We start from the raw sequence: 15,637 nt of genomic DNA, 5'->3' as shown, positions 1-15,637 counted from the left end.
GGAGAAACATTTTTATTTGTTCTAATTCACCATCTATTAACAAAGTAACAAATAACTAGTGGTTTAATAGTACTAAAATGTGTTTAATAGTAGTAAAATTAGACAGAGATACTTTTTGCACGGCAACACGCTCGTAACATAACAAACTAATTTAAATAAACTTGGATTACGATGCAGACACACTCAAAAATAAGTTTAATCGAACCTAACACTAAACTTAATTCTAATTTTGTTTGACATTTGATACCTTTCTTGTCCCGTGTTGGCTCTATTTGCCAGTCAATATTGACAGTTGTTTGATTTTGTCTTCCCTTCAAAATATTCCAAAAATGATGCACACAAATGTCCTCACAATAGGATAACACAGGACCATTTGCCAACGAGAAGTACTATACTCCTCTCGTATTATCGAACAAGCTCCTCCGCCATTCGCATTGGCTAACGGGAAAAAAAACTGAAAAAATGCAACGCTTCGCCCAGTGCTCGTGGAGACATTACACGAGGGCCTTGCGACGGGAAAGACAGTGCCCATGATGTTCTTATGAGCAGCCTCTCGGGTCCGCTGTATGCTCGTATATCAACATTTGTCTCATATATCAAGATATATATTTGCTCGAAATTTTACTCGTATCTCAAATTGCTCGTATGTCGGGGCACTCATATGTCGAGGTATTACTGTACTGTAATAAATAGCTGGACTGGCTTCCTCCATATACAAACTTTACTTACTTCTCAGAAGTGAACATAAGGTCGACTTGATTCCAAAACAATAGAAAGACCGTGTAACCTAAAAAAAAGGAAAAATACAAATGGAAAACCAAGCTGGATTCTTCACAGGAGTTAAAAAAAAACACCTCTCCGGCCTGGCACACAAAAAGGGCTCTCGTTGCCTGCAATAGTTACATTCACATTCAGAAACAAATGAATAAATGTATATTTTTAAATAGAATTGAACCACCATCTTCCCCTGTTGGCAAGGATTAATATATTAAGCCTGTACCCTTTACAGCAATTAAGCCACATAAAATGCATGCTGATTAAGAACTCCAAATTCATTCAATAATGTAAATAATACCCCAATCTAGTAGTCTTTTGCAAACATTTAACATTACATTCCCTTTGTAGTTTGTCTATCATCTCCTATAAAACTTTCTTACTCTGTTTTTCCAATGGTTACACATAAAATAAAAATCTAGTTACATCTCTCAATTATCCCCTTCAACATAAAAAAGATAAAAACAATTTATCGTTAATTTCAGACATGAAGTTACCGTATTTGCACACCTGTAGAAAGAAAACAATCTCTTATATAATAATTTGTCAAATTGTTCAAATTAATGTATTCATTAAATCTGAGCAAATACCGCTTCACTTTTTTGTTACCTTTGAATTTGGAAGGCTGATTTTGTCAACAAAAAGACCCAAAAAGTATTTTTCACCAAAAAGAGAGCTTTATTGAAACTACCAAAAAGATGACACGTTAAATTACAGATTAAAAAGTGTAAACAAGATTTTCAGAATGCAAAATACAATTATACTTCGATTACAATGATCTTTCATACAGAATTTGAAAAAGCAGGCAAAGCCGTGATTGGCCACTGCTTATTACAACACATTTGCGTCTTTTAAATCTATCCTTACGACAAAATCTCTGGCAAGAAGCTGAGCAGGAAAAAGGTTTCTGACGTGTGGGTAATTGTGTTTTTAAGATATTCCTGCCACAAATCGAGCAAAAAAATGGCTTTTCTCCTCTACGGGTTGTTAAGTCTTCTTTTCAGGTTTTTCAATTGTGTAGCTTTTTAATTGGGCTGTTGCAGCGAATTTGTGGCCACCGACTGAGCAGGAAAACATTGTTCCCCAGTGTGGGTTATTATGTGTTCTTTTAAGCTTCTCTTATGGGAAAATGTTCGACCACAAACTGAGCAGGAAAATGTTTCTTTGCCAGTGTGGGTTATTAAGTGTCTTTTTAAATGTTGCTTTAGAGAATAGGCTTGACCACAAACTAAGCAGGAAAATGGTTTTTCGCCAGTGTGGGTTCTTGTGTGGTCTTCTAAGTGGTGCTTTTGAGAAAAGGCTTTACCGCAAACTGAACACGAAAATGGTTTCTCACCAGTGTGGGTTCTTGTGTGTTTTTTTAAATTTCTCTTCTCTGTAAATGTTTTACCACAAACTGAACATGAAAATGGTTTTTCACCAGTGTGGGTTCTTGCATGACTAATTAAGTCTCCCTTCCGTGTGAATCTTTGACCACAAACTGAACACGAAAATGGCTTTTCACCCGTGTGGGTTCTTGTGTGTATTTTTACACTTCCCTTCCGTTTAAATGTTTTACCACAAACTGAACACGAAAATGGTTTTTCACCAGTGTGGGTTCTTGCAGGACTAATTAAGTGTCCCTTCCGTGTGAATGTTTGACCACAAACTGAGCATGAAAATGGTTTGTCACCCATGTGGGTTCTTGCGTGTATTTTAAATTTTCCCTTGTGTGTAAATGTTTTACCACAAACTGTACATAAGGGTTTCTCCCCAGTGTGGCTCCTCATATGTGTTTTCAAAGAAGACTTTTTCCCAAAAGTTTTCCCACACTGAAAGCATTTGCAAAGTTTGTCACCACTGGGATTTTTCTTAACATCTTCAACATCATCATCGTCAAAAAGCAAGTCTTTGCCATCTGATAAAGGAGCAATTAAATTTTCTGCTCGCCATTCTTCTGTTGAGCTGCCGCTCAGAATCTCCGACCCTCTGTTGGCCACGCCCAGATCATCTTCACTCTTGAAAGGCTCACCAGTTGACCATTTGACACATTCCTCGTTTTTGATTGGAGGTTGCTCTTCTCTTTTGCACTGTTGAGGGAACTCTGGCTCCTCCTCTTTAATTAGGGGCCATGTTCCTGTGTTTGCAGGTTCCGCCCCTCCACTGGCCACGCCCAGAACATCTTCCCTCTTCACGAACTCACCAGGTGACCAGGTGAAATGATCTTCCTCCCTTTTGATTGGACGTTGCTCGTCTCCCATTTGTTGTTGAGGGAACTCTGGCTCCTCCTCTTTGATTTGGGGGAGCTCAACTTCCCCTTCAAAGTCAACAGACTCATGCCCATCAGCACCAAGATCATTTCTGAAACCTGCAAAGACACAAAGATAAATGATTCACCATTTTCCTATTATAAATGACTGAATTTCTTGTTCACAGAAATGAAACCAAACGGAAAAGGGCGCTATACATTCATTTCGTCACAATGCAGTACTTACTACTGTAGTTTTCTAGTCAACAGCAACATGAGTTGAAAACTGTTTATAGGTGCATTTTTCAAAGTATGGCACTATTGGTCAGAAAAGTTTCTTCACTTAAAATTAGTCAAATCTTTTTTGGAGCCTTTTCATTGTAAACATTCTCTTTTATGTTTTTCGATTTTAATTTAGTTAAAATGCTTTCGCCAAAGGGGAGGCATTAAAAAAACATTATCTTTTATTCAGTAGCAGGTCTATTATTATTTGGGGGATTAATGAGATGCCGGATTCCGGCTAATGCCGGAGCGATCGCTAATACGCGCAGTATAGTATATTACTTCTCGTTGGCTGCTCATAAGAACGGTCAGGGGCACTGGCTCTCTCCCCCGCAACTCCTCGTGTAATATCTCTGGTCGCAACTATACGTCTTTGTAACGTCTCTGCGAGCACTGAGCGTTTTTTTCAGTGTTTCCCCCCCCCCCCCCTTAGCCTGTTAGCTCCCGTTAACAGAGCGATCGCTAATTCAAGACTACTTCTCGTTGGCAAGGGGAAGTGCGTTATCCTATTGTGAGGACATTTGTGTGCATCATTGTCGGAATATTTTGAAGGGAATACAAAAGCAAACGGCCCATCGATAGTGAAAGTGAGGGTGGAGGCGGGGGCAAACAGCCAACCCAGCCGGGACAACAAAGGTATAAAAACGTAAAACATAATTAGCACGACAGCAAAGACAGCATGATAAAAAGCCCCCCTGCATGACCAATTTACCCGTACACGATGATGAATTTAATATTGAGCTGAATGCGTTCACTGTTTAAGTTAATAAATAGGAATTTAGGCAATTAATGGCTGAGGGTTTGGCACATTGCGATATCCCAAATGTTGTTTTCGACTTAACAAAACTAAATGATGAATATCAATTGGTTAAATAGGAAGCAAAAGTGCAATTATGTCAAAATGGCTGTTTTTTAAAGATGTCTAAAATGAGCTAGCTGCAAACACCAATATTATCTGTCAAAAAATGTCGCAAATGAAATAAAAACATCTCCATGACTTGGCACCAAGCATAACGACTACGACCGACCAAACAAAGACAAAGCTCAGAAAAAGTCACAAATTAAAGTATAGTAAAAGCTTCTGGCCTCCTTTTACAATCTGAACACACTAAATTTGATATTTTTCAGTCACTTTTTTTACATCACAAGTAAATAAACGCCAACATGTGAGCAGGACTCTTTCACTCAGTCAATGGCTAAACTATCTCAAAGTTGAAACCAACTTACCTTGAAGGATTTTCATTGTTTTCAAAAGTTTGTCCAAATGAGTCTCGTGTCTCCAGATGAGTCGAGGACGTCCAACTGCAGCATCTGACTGAATGCCATCCTCTGGATGCTGCATATTTGCGCAGTTGACATCAAAGAGCAAAGAGCCACGCACTTTGATAGGTGACATCAAAGAGCAAAGAGCAAAGAGCAAAGAGCTCCTGGTGACGCCACTCGCTTTGATCTCCATCTGGACCGTAGCCCCGCCTCCTTTGGACCCCGATATATGATGGAGGCACTTTAAGCCATTTATTTGTTCTCACAAATTCAATTCATTTAAGCAAATAAGGGAATGATTCGTGGGAGTTGGTACATTTTCATTGAAGAACTTCGTCTCTCGTGATTCCATTTGGCAAAACAGCAATGGTTCCTTGATAATTTGTCGATTTGTTCTGCGCTTGCGCGTATTGCGTCGCCTCCTTTTGAGCCGCAACCATCTTCATGGTGACTTATGTCGTAAATTCAAACCTACGAAAATATTTTTATTCAAACCATATGTCAGACCATTTGAAGAATAATTATTTCCTATGTTCGACTCTCTTGTTTTTAATAAACCTAATGCCACCGAAAGAAGTGACGCTCGAGTTGCAGAAGTGACGCAATGTTCCGCGCATGCGCAACCCCAAAAGTCAAGGTTCCGTCCCCAGTCACAATCTTGTCGTGACCGTAGCGCGCCAAGTTTTTCCTCAATTTCCACCACTTAACTAAACCCACGCGTGGCCGATGTGTCTTGCTTAACTACTCTTCCGTCTTAAGTTTCAGTCAACATCATCTTTAAGGCGTCTAAAGCCTCGTTGAAGCTTTGCGGCCTACTTTAGTTTAGCCTGCTAGCATCTATCAAAGGTGCCTCCATCAGAATTTCCGTGTGGGAGTGTTCCACGAGGAACACTCGATCGTTTGCAAAATAATGCATGCAACAGTTGTTCTTCACAGACTAGAAGGTGGGTTCACTTTTTATATTTATATATTCTCTCAATGTGTTATAAAAGGGCTTTTTGTGCGCTGCAATTGATTTATTTAAAAATTCTCAGGTCGACAGAAGGTACAAAGCTTGATTTTAAGACAATAAAACAGTACAAACAAAATCATGCAGAATAAATCATGGGAAAAGTATAAATCATAACAACTATTTCCCATTTTCATACTGTAATGCATATAAAAATATGAAATCATAAAAAGGATATATATATATATATATATATATTTCAAAATTATTGATTTAGAAAAATAAATCGATAAAACTGAAAGTTGGCTCCTTTTCCATTTTTTTTAATGTCAACAAAAAAAGAATAGCTGTCATTTTTCCTTTTTAATTAAAAATGATTAAAATTTATATTTGATGCTTCACCCTTTTCTAAAAGGATTCCAAATAAATTAAAATCTCAAAAATACAAGCGAATATCTGCAAAGAAGAGGCTCAAAAAAGATTTGGAAAAACTTTAAGGGCCTGTGAGGTTACTTTACTGACCAATAGACCTTTTTTAGTGAAATACACTTCAAAAAAACGTTTAAACCCCTTTGGCTATTGATGAGAATACTACAGTAGTCCTATGTTGACAACATCACAAATGTATGGCATCCTCTTCTGTTTAGCTTCGTTACTGTAGCGACCAGCATATTAGTCCTTTCTTTCCAGCCTAACCACTGCAAATATAAGTATAAGACTTAATTACCAGTCTAACATAAAGAACCTCTAGATAGAATAATAGACAGTTTATAAAATATATAATTTATCTTGGGGTCTTTGCAGGTTTCAGAAAATATCTTGGTCCTGATGGGAAGGTGTCAGAGTTTTCTGGTGCCAAAGAGGATGTTGAGCCCCCTCAAATCGAAGAGGAGGAGCCAGAGTTCCCTCAAGACAGAGAGAGAGAAGAGCAACTTAAAATAAAAAAAAGGAGGAAGAAGATGTCACCTGGTCAACTGGTGCGTCCTTGAAGAGAGAAGATGATCTTGGCGTGGCCAGCGGAGGGGCGGAGCCTGCAAACACTTTAACATGGCCCCAAATTAAAGAGCAAAAGAGAGAAGAGCAACTTTCAATCAAAACGGAGGAGCAGCAAGATGTCACTTGGTCAACTGCTGAGCCTTTCAAGAGTGAAGTTGATCTAGGCGTGGCCGGCAGAGGGGCGGAGCCTCTGCACGGCAGCGACTCAACAAAAGGATGGCAAGAAGAAGCTTTTATTGCTCCTCCATCAGATAGTGACGACTTGCTTTATGATAATGATGACGATGAAGGTCTTAAGAAAAATCCCAGTGGCGGCAAACTCTGCAAATGTTCTCAGTGTGGGAAAACCTTTGGTAAAATGTTTACTTTGAAAAGACATATGGCAACCCACATTGGGCAGAAACCGTTTTTGTGCTCCGTTTGTGGTAAAACATTCACACAGAAAGCAAACTTATAAAGCCACACAAGAACCCACACTGGTGGAAAACCATTTTCCTGCTCAATTTGTGGTCATGCTTTCTTTCAAAAGCAGGACTTAATCATCCACACAAGGACCCACACTGGTGAAAAACCGTTTTCGTGCTCGATTTGTGGTAAATCTTTCTCTCTCAAGCACAAGTTAAAACTCCACACAAGAACCCACACTGGTGAAAAACAATTTTCATGCTTAATTTGTGGTCAGACATTCACATGGAAGAAAAGCTTAATTAGTCACACAAGCCCCCACACTGGCAAAAAAACATTTTCGTGCTCAGTTTGTGGTCAAGCCTTTTCTCGAAAGGAACATTTAAAAAGGCACACGAGAACCCACACTGGTGAAAAACAATTTTCCTGCTCATTTTGTGGTCAAGCCTTTTCTCAAAAGCAATATTTAAGAACCCACATGAGAATCCACAAAGGGGAGAACTCCTTTTCCTTGCGCAGTTAACAACTTCACCAGAACTGACTTTGGGTTCATTTTGTAGTTCTATTACACTTTTATATTCATCCAAACGGATTTGATTGGCATGTAACTAAACTTATCTGGCAATTGATATGTAACTGCCACATTTTAGTTTCACTGTATTTTTTTTTTGTATTTTAATGTCAGTTTCACCATACCTCCTGTAGTGGGTGCAGTGGCGCTTGAGCGAGCGTACGTTTGCTAAATGGGAAGATATGTGCAGCAGAAGAAGCGCTCTCGGTAAGAGAAAGGCAGCACGAGACAAGCTCAGCCAGAAAGTTGCAAGCTAAAGTAATATAAAGAGAAATAAAGAATAAAACCCAGGCTAATTCCTCTTGGTACTCAGCCAACGAGGTGTTTTGTCAATTTTTGTTTATTTCTTTTATTTCACAAATTGTCTATTTTTTAAAGCTAATTTTCGTTTTTGTGTGTTATTTGTTATCTAGGTGTTATTTGTAAATCTGCCAATATGGATTCAATAAATTCATCAGTTTGAGAAAGACACTTAGTACTCACAAGTAAGTACTCAATATTGCAGAAATGTATACCAAAACAGGACTTTGAGTCACATATTAAGGCTCATTTTGGAAATTGTTTAAAAAGTCTCCTGGGTTATAGACGCAGGAGCAATTTTTCTTTTTCCAGTATGATTTATTTAGTTCAAATTTGCATTTTCAGTACTCATGATTGACAGTGACACATTGCAGTTGTTTTTTCCAATTGTTAAAACAGAAAATCCGAATACATAACAGGTATGCTAGCGGATAGCAAAACATAGGTACGCTAGCAGCTAGCATAACATACGCTAGTGACTAGCTTAACAGGTACGCTAGTGGCTAGCAAAACATAGGTACACTAGAGGCTAGCATAACATAGGTACTCTAGCGAATAGCATAACATAGGCACGCTAGCAGATAGCATAACATACGCTAACGGCTAGCATAACATATGTATGCTAGCAGATAGCGTAACATACGCTAGTGGCTAGCATAACAGGTACGCTAGCGGATAGCAAAACATAGGTACGCTAGCGGCTAGCATAAATATGCTACTGGCTAGCATAACATACGCTAGCGGCTAGCTTAACAGGTAAGCTAGCGGCTAGCAAAACATAGGTACGCTAGAAGCTAGCATAACATTGGTACCCTAACGAATAGCATAACATAGGCACGCTAGCGGATAGCATAACATAGGTACGCTAGCGGATAGCATAACATACGCTAGCGGCTAGCATAACATACGCGAGACTAGTGTCATGCTAGTGCCTTATCGGATGAGGCGTCCAATGTATTGACAAAAACTGAAAATATACCCTCAAACGAGACTGCACCCTATCACAAGGTGCATTTTATAGTTGTGAAAATACAGTATTTGGGATTTATTCATCAACACTGCTTTGTCTACAAACCTCCTGGGACTTCTTCTATGAAGATCTTGATGAAAGAGTCCTCGCTGAGGGAGCCCAGATACTGGACGATGTTCCGGTGCTTCAGTCGCTTGATCAGGCAGATTTCCCCGTGGAGCGGTTGGGAATATTTGTCCACGGAGTGTTTGTTAGTGGCTGTCAAGTGGAAGGACAAACAATCCACTCACGTGCTGTCCTTTTCTGGAATCTTCTTGATGGCTGCTAACGTCCCTGCCAGCATACACCACCCCGTCCGTACGTGCCTTTCCCGAGTACCACTTTGTCGCTGTTTTCGTTGGTCTAATACACGTACTGGGAAGGGAAATGCGATAAATTATTCTGGATGGCAATTTAAGATTTAATTGTCTCTTTATGGTTAGAGAACTATATTTCCATTTGCAAAAGTTAGATTCAAGTGTGAAAAAAAGTGTTGTCATCAGGTTATGCACTTTTTGTTTAGCGTTTTGAGCAAGTAATTACTCTCTCAAGAAGGGTTCTATGTCACTTGTGATTAGCTTAGCTTTTAGCGTAAAGTCAAAAAGATATCCATGAAAGAGTGAAAAATGTGACCACAATGCTCAACTCTAAATATTTTGTGATGTGTTATTATATTCTAATATTGATAGACATACGCCAACTGTGTCTAATCTCGTATTTGTGCATGCTAGAAATTAGCATGAAAAGCTAAGGTTCAGAACGTTAGCCCACTAGCATTAGCAAGGTAGCCCAGTCAACTTACCAGACGGATAGACAACTCTGTTACAGCATTTTGTTGATTCTATTTTAAGAGTTTTTACATCTTTATTTGGACATTTTTGCAATTGTGATGACTATTAAGAGTAATTCTATAATCATTTTCTAAAGGCTTCCTCATTGGAGGCTAAGCAAAGTTGAGAAACACTGTTCTGCCCGCTTGAGTATGAAGACAAATTTAATTTCACAACCATTTGGGAAGGAAAGAAATGTGGTGGGAACAAACCTCAAGTATTCCCTCACTGAGATGATTCACATCCTGGGTGGCGTCTTCTGCCTTGTGGAGCTGAGAATTTATCAGATCACAGAAAATGAGGGAACATCAAGACAAGACGTTATGTTATGGCAAAAGAAGTTGTATTAGGCAATTTCAACCACCACGGAGAGGTCATGGCCCATGTGGGGGTTGAACCCACGACCTTGGCGTTATTAGCACCACACTCTGACCAACTGAGCTAACAGGCCATGTGGTGAACAACCCAGATTTTTGCGTGATGACCCAAATGCAACACGTCAACTAGCTCAAAAGTTATGTTACAGCAAAAGAAGTTGTATTAGGCAATTTAAACTACTACGAAGAGGTCACCACCTGTGCAAGGGTTGAACCCACGACCTTGACCTTGTAAGCACCACACTCTGACCAACTGAGCTAGCCGGCCATTTGCAAATTGGCCAAGATTTTTGTGTGATGCTCATAAATGCAACAAGTCAGCTCGCTAACTGTTATGTTACGGCAAAAAAAATTGTACTAGGCAATTTCAAATCACTACGGAGAGATCATGGCCTGTACGAGGGTGAAACCCGCGACACTGGCGATATTAGCACCACGCTCTGACCAACTGAGCTAACCAGCCATGTGCAAAGTGGCCATGATTTTTGTGTGATGCCCGCAAATGCAAATATCAGATAGCTAAACTGTTATGTTACGGCAAAATAAATCATTTTAGGCAATCTTAACTTACTCTAGAGCAAGGGTGTCAAACCCGGGTTGGTTCGCGGGCCACATTAACATCAACGCCCTTTCATGTGGGCCGGACCATTTTAGATCTAATATCTAGATTTTTTTTATTTTTCTAAATTGGATTAAAATAACTGGATCAAAAGCCCAAATAGTCCGTTTTTATAGATCTAAAGCAATTTTTATTTGAGCTTTTTTTTCTTAGTATGGAAAAATGTCTTTTAAAGATGTTCTTTTATTTCAAGTGGAAAAAAAATATTTTTTTAAATTGGAAAACGGAAAATATTTGTATATTTAAACTAAAAACACATAAGAAAAAAATTGGATTAAAAAATTGCAATGATTGATTTTAAAAAGGGGAAAATCAGGAAATGTAATGTACATCTATAATCATTTCCTAAAACAGAAAGTCGGCACTCATGATTTACTTTCCCGGGCCGCACAAAATGATGCAGTGGGCCAGATTTGGCCCCCGGGCCACCACTTTGACACCCATGCTCGAGAGAGGTTGTGCCCATTCAGGAGTCGAACCCATGACTTTGACATTTTCAGCACCACACTCTGACTAACTGAGCTAAACAGCAATGTGCTGGCTTTGGCTCGGGTGCGACTGGCAGGTGAGTCGGCACGGAGATGCGGTGAGCTTGGACGGGCGAGGTCGAGGGGGGAGCTTGGACGGGCGAGGTCGAGTGGGGAGCTTGGACGGGCGAAGTCAAGTGGGAGCGGGGAGCTTGGACGGAGGGGTCGAGCGGGGAGCTCGGACGGGCGAGGTCGAGCGGGGAGCTTGGACGGGTGAGGTCGAGCAGGGAGCGGCGAGTTGGAATTGAAAGTGCTTCTAATAGGGGACCGAAACGTTTAGGTCTCCCGGGCTGCACTGGCATCTGCCCCAACATCGGAGCCAACTCACCACCAGGTTGTGATCGGTTGACAGCTCCGTCCCTTTCTTTACCCGAGTATCCAAGACATGCGGCTGTCCTGATGCCAAGTGCACATATGGACACCCTTATGCTTGAACATGGTGTTCATTATTGCCAATCCACTACGAGCGCAGAAATCCAACAATAGAACACCACTCGGGTTTCGATCAGGGGGGCCGTTCTTCCCAATCATTCCCTCGAGGTCTCACATAAGCATTGAAGTCCCCCAGCAGAACAAGGGAGTCCCCATAAGGAGCACTCTCCAGCACCCCCTCCAAGGACTCCAAAAGGGGTAGGTACTCTGAACTGCTGTTTGGTGCATGCACACAAATCAGGTGCCGTCCCCCCACCTGAAGATGGAGGGATGCTGGACGTGTCTAACCCCCCTTGAGAGGAGTGGTACCGGAACCCAAGCTGTGTAGTGCTGAGCCAAACTATGTCGAGCCGGAATTTCTCAACATCACGCTCAGGCTCTTTCCCAACCAGGGAGGTGACATTCCACGCCCCAAGAGATAGTTTCTGCAGCCGGGGATCGCCTTCTTTGGCCCCTCTCACAGGTGGTGAGCCCATGTGAGGGGGAACCCACGTCGCCTCTCCGGGCTGTGCCCGGCCGGCCGGGCCCCATGGGTCTAGGCCCGGCTATCAGGCGCTCGCCATCGCTCCCCTCCTCCGGGCCTGGCTCCAGAGTGGGGCCCCGGTGACCCGCGTCCGGGTGAAGGAAGATGTAGTCCAATAATGTTGCTCATCATAAGAGGTCTTCTGAGCCATTCTTCGTCTGATCCCTCGCATCAGACCAGTTTGCCATGGATAACCCTACCCCGGGGTTCAAGGCTCCGGACAACATAGCTCCAAGGGTCACTGGGACTGACAAACCCCACCACCATGATAAGGTAATGATTCGTCGGTGGGGTATTATTAGCTTAAGTGCATGTTTAAATTCAACATGGTATCTTATTTTGTAAATCCCTGGGCCGAATGTCTCGTACCGCCTTTTTTATTGTAATGGAAATTTTTAAATGCGTAATGGATGAATAGCAGGACTAACCAAGGCTATGCCAGTCCCCGGCCGAGACCAAAGTTCTTGCGCTGGTGGTCCTCCGGAGCTCTGTCAGCAGGTGGGAATACCCATGTGCTCTCAGTATATCTGCTTCAATGTGATTGATTAGTTTTGTGAGTTACCTTGTAAAGTGTGAAGTGATATGTCAGAAGAAGCAGAGTGGCGGAGCGGAAGCGTGCTGGGCCCATAACCCAGAGGTCAATGGATCGAAACCATTCTCTGGTACAAACATCAGTTCTTTTTGGTAGAAGCAAACTACCCCACTTCCAAGTGTTACCATTGCTGTGAAAATTTGTTCTTGAAAATTATTAATTCGGTAAAACTTCTCCTTTCTCATTTTCTTCTGAGGGATTCCTACTGATCAAAAATCAGATCGGAAATCTGGCCTGATCGCATCATTTTCACAAGATCGGAATTTGATAAAAAACGCATTGTTTTTTTGAAATGCCTTGACATTCTCATGAAGGCGGAAGTGATACCGCGAAACATGTCAGGTAAAGCCTAAAATTCATTGTGACAAAGGAACAGAAAATAGTCAAATAGGAAAATTCATTTTTATTTCATTACATTTAGTCCATTTTTCTTTTTGTCATCTATTTCAAATATTAACAACAAGTGATTAATTGCATTATATTTTCATACACTTTGAGAGCATGTTCTCAACAAAAAGAAAATGCATTACCAGTTAAAAAAACAACTGAACAAGACAGGTAAAAAAAGTGAAAACAATGGAAAATTACATCTAAATATGAGAAAAGAAATTCCTGTCCTTAGGAATAAAACATTGGCAACAAACTGAGCAAAAAAGTTGCTCTCTTACTGAATGTTTGAAAAGGTCTTTGCGCTGTGTGGGTTTGTTGTGTGATGCTTTAAGTTTTCCTTCCAAATGAATGTTTGACTACAGAGTGGCCAAGAAGAGGGGTTTCAAATTCTATACGAGAGGAAACTTAGAAGCGTACTTGTCATTAAGGTGACTTGATGACTGGGCTGTCTCGCACTGTCTTTGCCAAATATCTGGATAAAACATGATTGTGCTGAATGGAGGTAGGTGTGTACGCGAGCACGGATCCTCCTGTCTAGAATTTGGGGGACGCAGTCCACGCGAGACTTCCAAATATGTCGATAACTGCTGTTTGCTCGATTTTTGAATGTATTTTCTTTCTGAGGAAAAAATAAATAAAAACGAAAAACAAACAAGAAAAAAATAATTCAAAAACATAACGCCAAAAATACATTTTGAAAAACAAACAAAAACACCCTCAGACAATAAATTAATTTGAAAAATGAAGAAAAAAATACTTCAAAAAAACAACACCACACTAAAGATGAATTAATTTGAAAAACGGCCAGGACTTTATTTTATTTTCAAGGTGAGTGCGATCAGCTTCCGTAAACCTGAACCCCATTAGAAATAAATTAATTCAACATCACCTTTTATTTTGTCTCATGAAGGTCCCCTAACATAATGAAACAAAACATGAACAGCTCAATGAAACGAACATGGATGTAATCTTAAACTTCCTTTAGTACACAACAGACAAACTGTTAGGGTTGCTTGGTTTTGTTTTGCTTTTTCCCACCTGGTTTCCTGTCTGAGTGATTGCCCATTGTGTTCAGCTGTCGTGTCTCCGCCCCTGGTGTATCCTTCGTCCCTCTTGTGTTTCCCAGGTGTTCCGAATTGTCTCGTCAACCCAAGCCAGTCTATTTAAACCCCACTGACTGCTTTGTCATTGTTGGATCGTCTGCTGATTACCATGCCATGTTTCCACATTTTCCTCGATCCAACGTGGCGTGCCTCGCTCCTAGCTTTCCCGTGTCTCCCCTAGTCAGGTTTTGTTTTGTTATTTGACGCCAAGTCTTTTGTTAGTCTATTGCCACCGGTTTAAGTTATTAAAGTTTCGTTTGAGTACTACTTCCTTCTCCTTGCCTGCTTCACTGCAATTGGGTCCAAAAGATGCAACACTAACGGAGCATATAACAATACCTATATACAGTAAATTCTCGTTATTCTGCGAGAACAGTGTCTCGCAGCCATTGTAAGCGTCTGTTGGCTTATTTAAAAATCTGCTGCAATGCTCTGAAGAAGGGTAAGAGCAGCTCAAAAAAGCCCTGAATATAACTCTTGGCATTCCCAAGAATGCCAATGATGCCATGCATCTCTCCATGCTGGAAGGTAACTGAACATGATGACAAGATGGCAAAACATTTGCTCACGAATAGGGTCTAGTTTGCTTACATGTCACCTTCATCTCTCCTCCTTCAGGTTTTGATGAATGCATTGAGTCACAAGGACAGCTACTCCTGCAGGATTCCTTCAAGGTCTGGGATTCAAGAATAGCCTTGAGCATGGGGAAAAATAGACAAATCTTCCTCTTGAAGTCCATGATGGTGTGCAAGGTGGTCAAGGATGCTTAGAGAACGAGTACATTTACAAGAAAAAACTCATGCGAGTCATCCTTAACCCACTTCGTACCGATGCAATGTTCTCCATCAAAATGTTCATTATGCCATTTCTTCTATAGATGGCAGACATCAAGCTGACTGAGCACCTTAAAAGAGACCCCCGCACGTTTACTTTTTTAGTGGTCCACCTTTCCTGGAGGTGGAGCAGTATTGTTCTGAAGGTTAGTGTCATTGTCAAGAATAAAAGTTCAGCAAGAATTATGGTCAACATTTTCATCATAAAAGCACTGATTAAAAAGTGTTTGTTTTCCAAATTGTCTTAACGTTTTAAACATCGTCCTTGTCAATAAGCTTCCACGATTGAGACCAAGTTGGAATGAATCAGCCATATGCGAAAGCTGATCCAGGAGCACACCAATGACCTGAGGGGGGCAGTCAAGGAGACAAATACCGAGTTGGAATGAATCGGCCATATGCGAAAGCTGATCCAGGAGCACACCACTGACCTGAGGGGGCAGTCAAGGAGACAAATACCAAGTGAGGAGATATCATCATGGAAACATGTGGATGAGATGGTGACATGGTGGGATCTGGCGGGTTATCCTTCATGTACCATTTTAATTGTTCATCAGAAAAATGTGTATTGAAAGCCACTCCGGGTTACCAATAAACAAATCGCCACAATGTATTTGCCAAGTGTGTCCTTCAAT

The 15,637-nt window shown here is 40.9% G+C and overlaps 2 long non-coding RNA genes and 1 other non-coding gene across 3 annotated transcripts; 2 read left to right on the top strand and 1 right to left on the bottom strand.

Moving 5' to 3' along the window:
- Positions 1–5,080: 5,080 nt before the first annotated feature.
- On the top strand, positions 5,081–7,938 carry LOC144065959 (uncharacterized). Its single transcript, XR_013297359.1, has 2 exons — positions 5,081–5,490; positions 6,300–7,938. It is a non-coding gene; the product is annotated as an uncharacterized LOC144065959 (long non-coding RNA).
- A 2,045-nt stretch (positions 7,939–9,983) lies between these two features.
- Positions 9,984–10,057, bottom strand: trnai-aau (transfer RNA isoleucine (anticodon AAU)). The gene has a single exon. It is a non-coding gene; the product is annotated as a tRNA-Ile (tRNA).
- Positions 10,058–14,272: 4,215 nt separating this feature from the next.
- On the top strand, positions 14,273–15,600 carry LOC144065957 (uncharacterized). Its single transcript, XR_013297357.1, has 4 exons — positions 14,273–14,697; positions 14,788–14,970; positions 15,047–15,148; positions 15,279–15,600. It is a non-coding gene; the product is annotated as an uncharacterized LOC144065957 (long non-coding RNA).
- Positions 15,601–15,637: the final 37 nt, after the last annotated feature.

Source organism: Stigmatopora argus, chromosome 20 (genome assembly GCF_051989625.1).
Source record: "Stigmatopora argus isolate UIUO_Sarg chromosome 20, RoL_Sarg_1.0, whole genome shotgun sequence".
Taxonomy (NCBI): Eukaryota; Metazoa; Chordata; class Actinopteri; order Syngnathiformes; family Syngnathidae; genus Stigmatopora; species Stigmatopora argus.
This window is presented reverse-complemented; position numbering and strand designations above follow the sequence as displayed.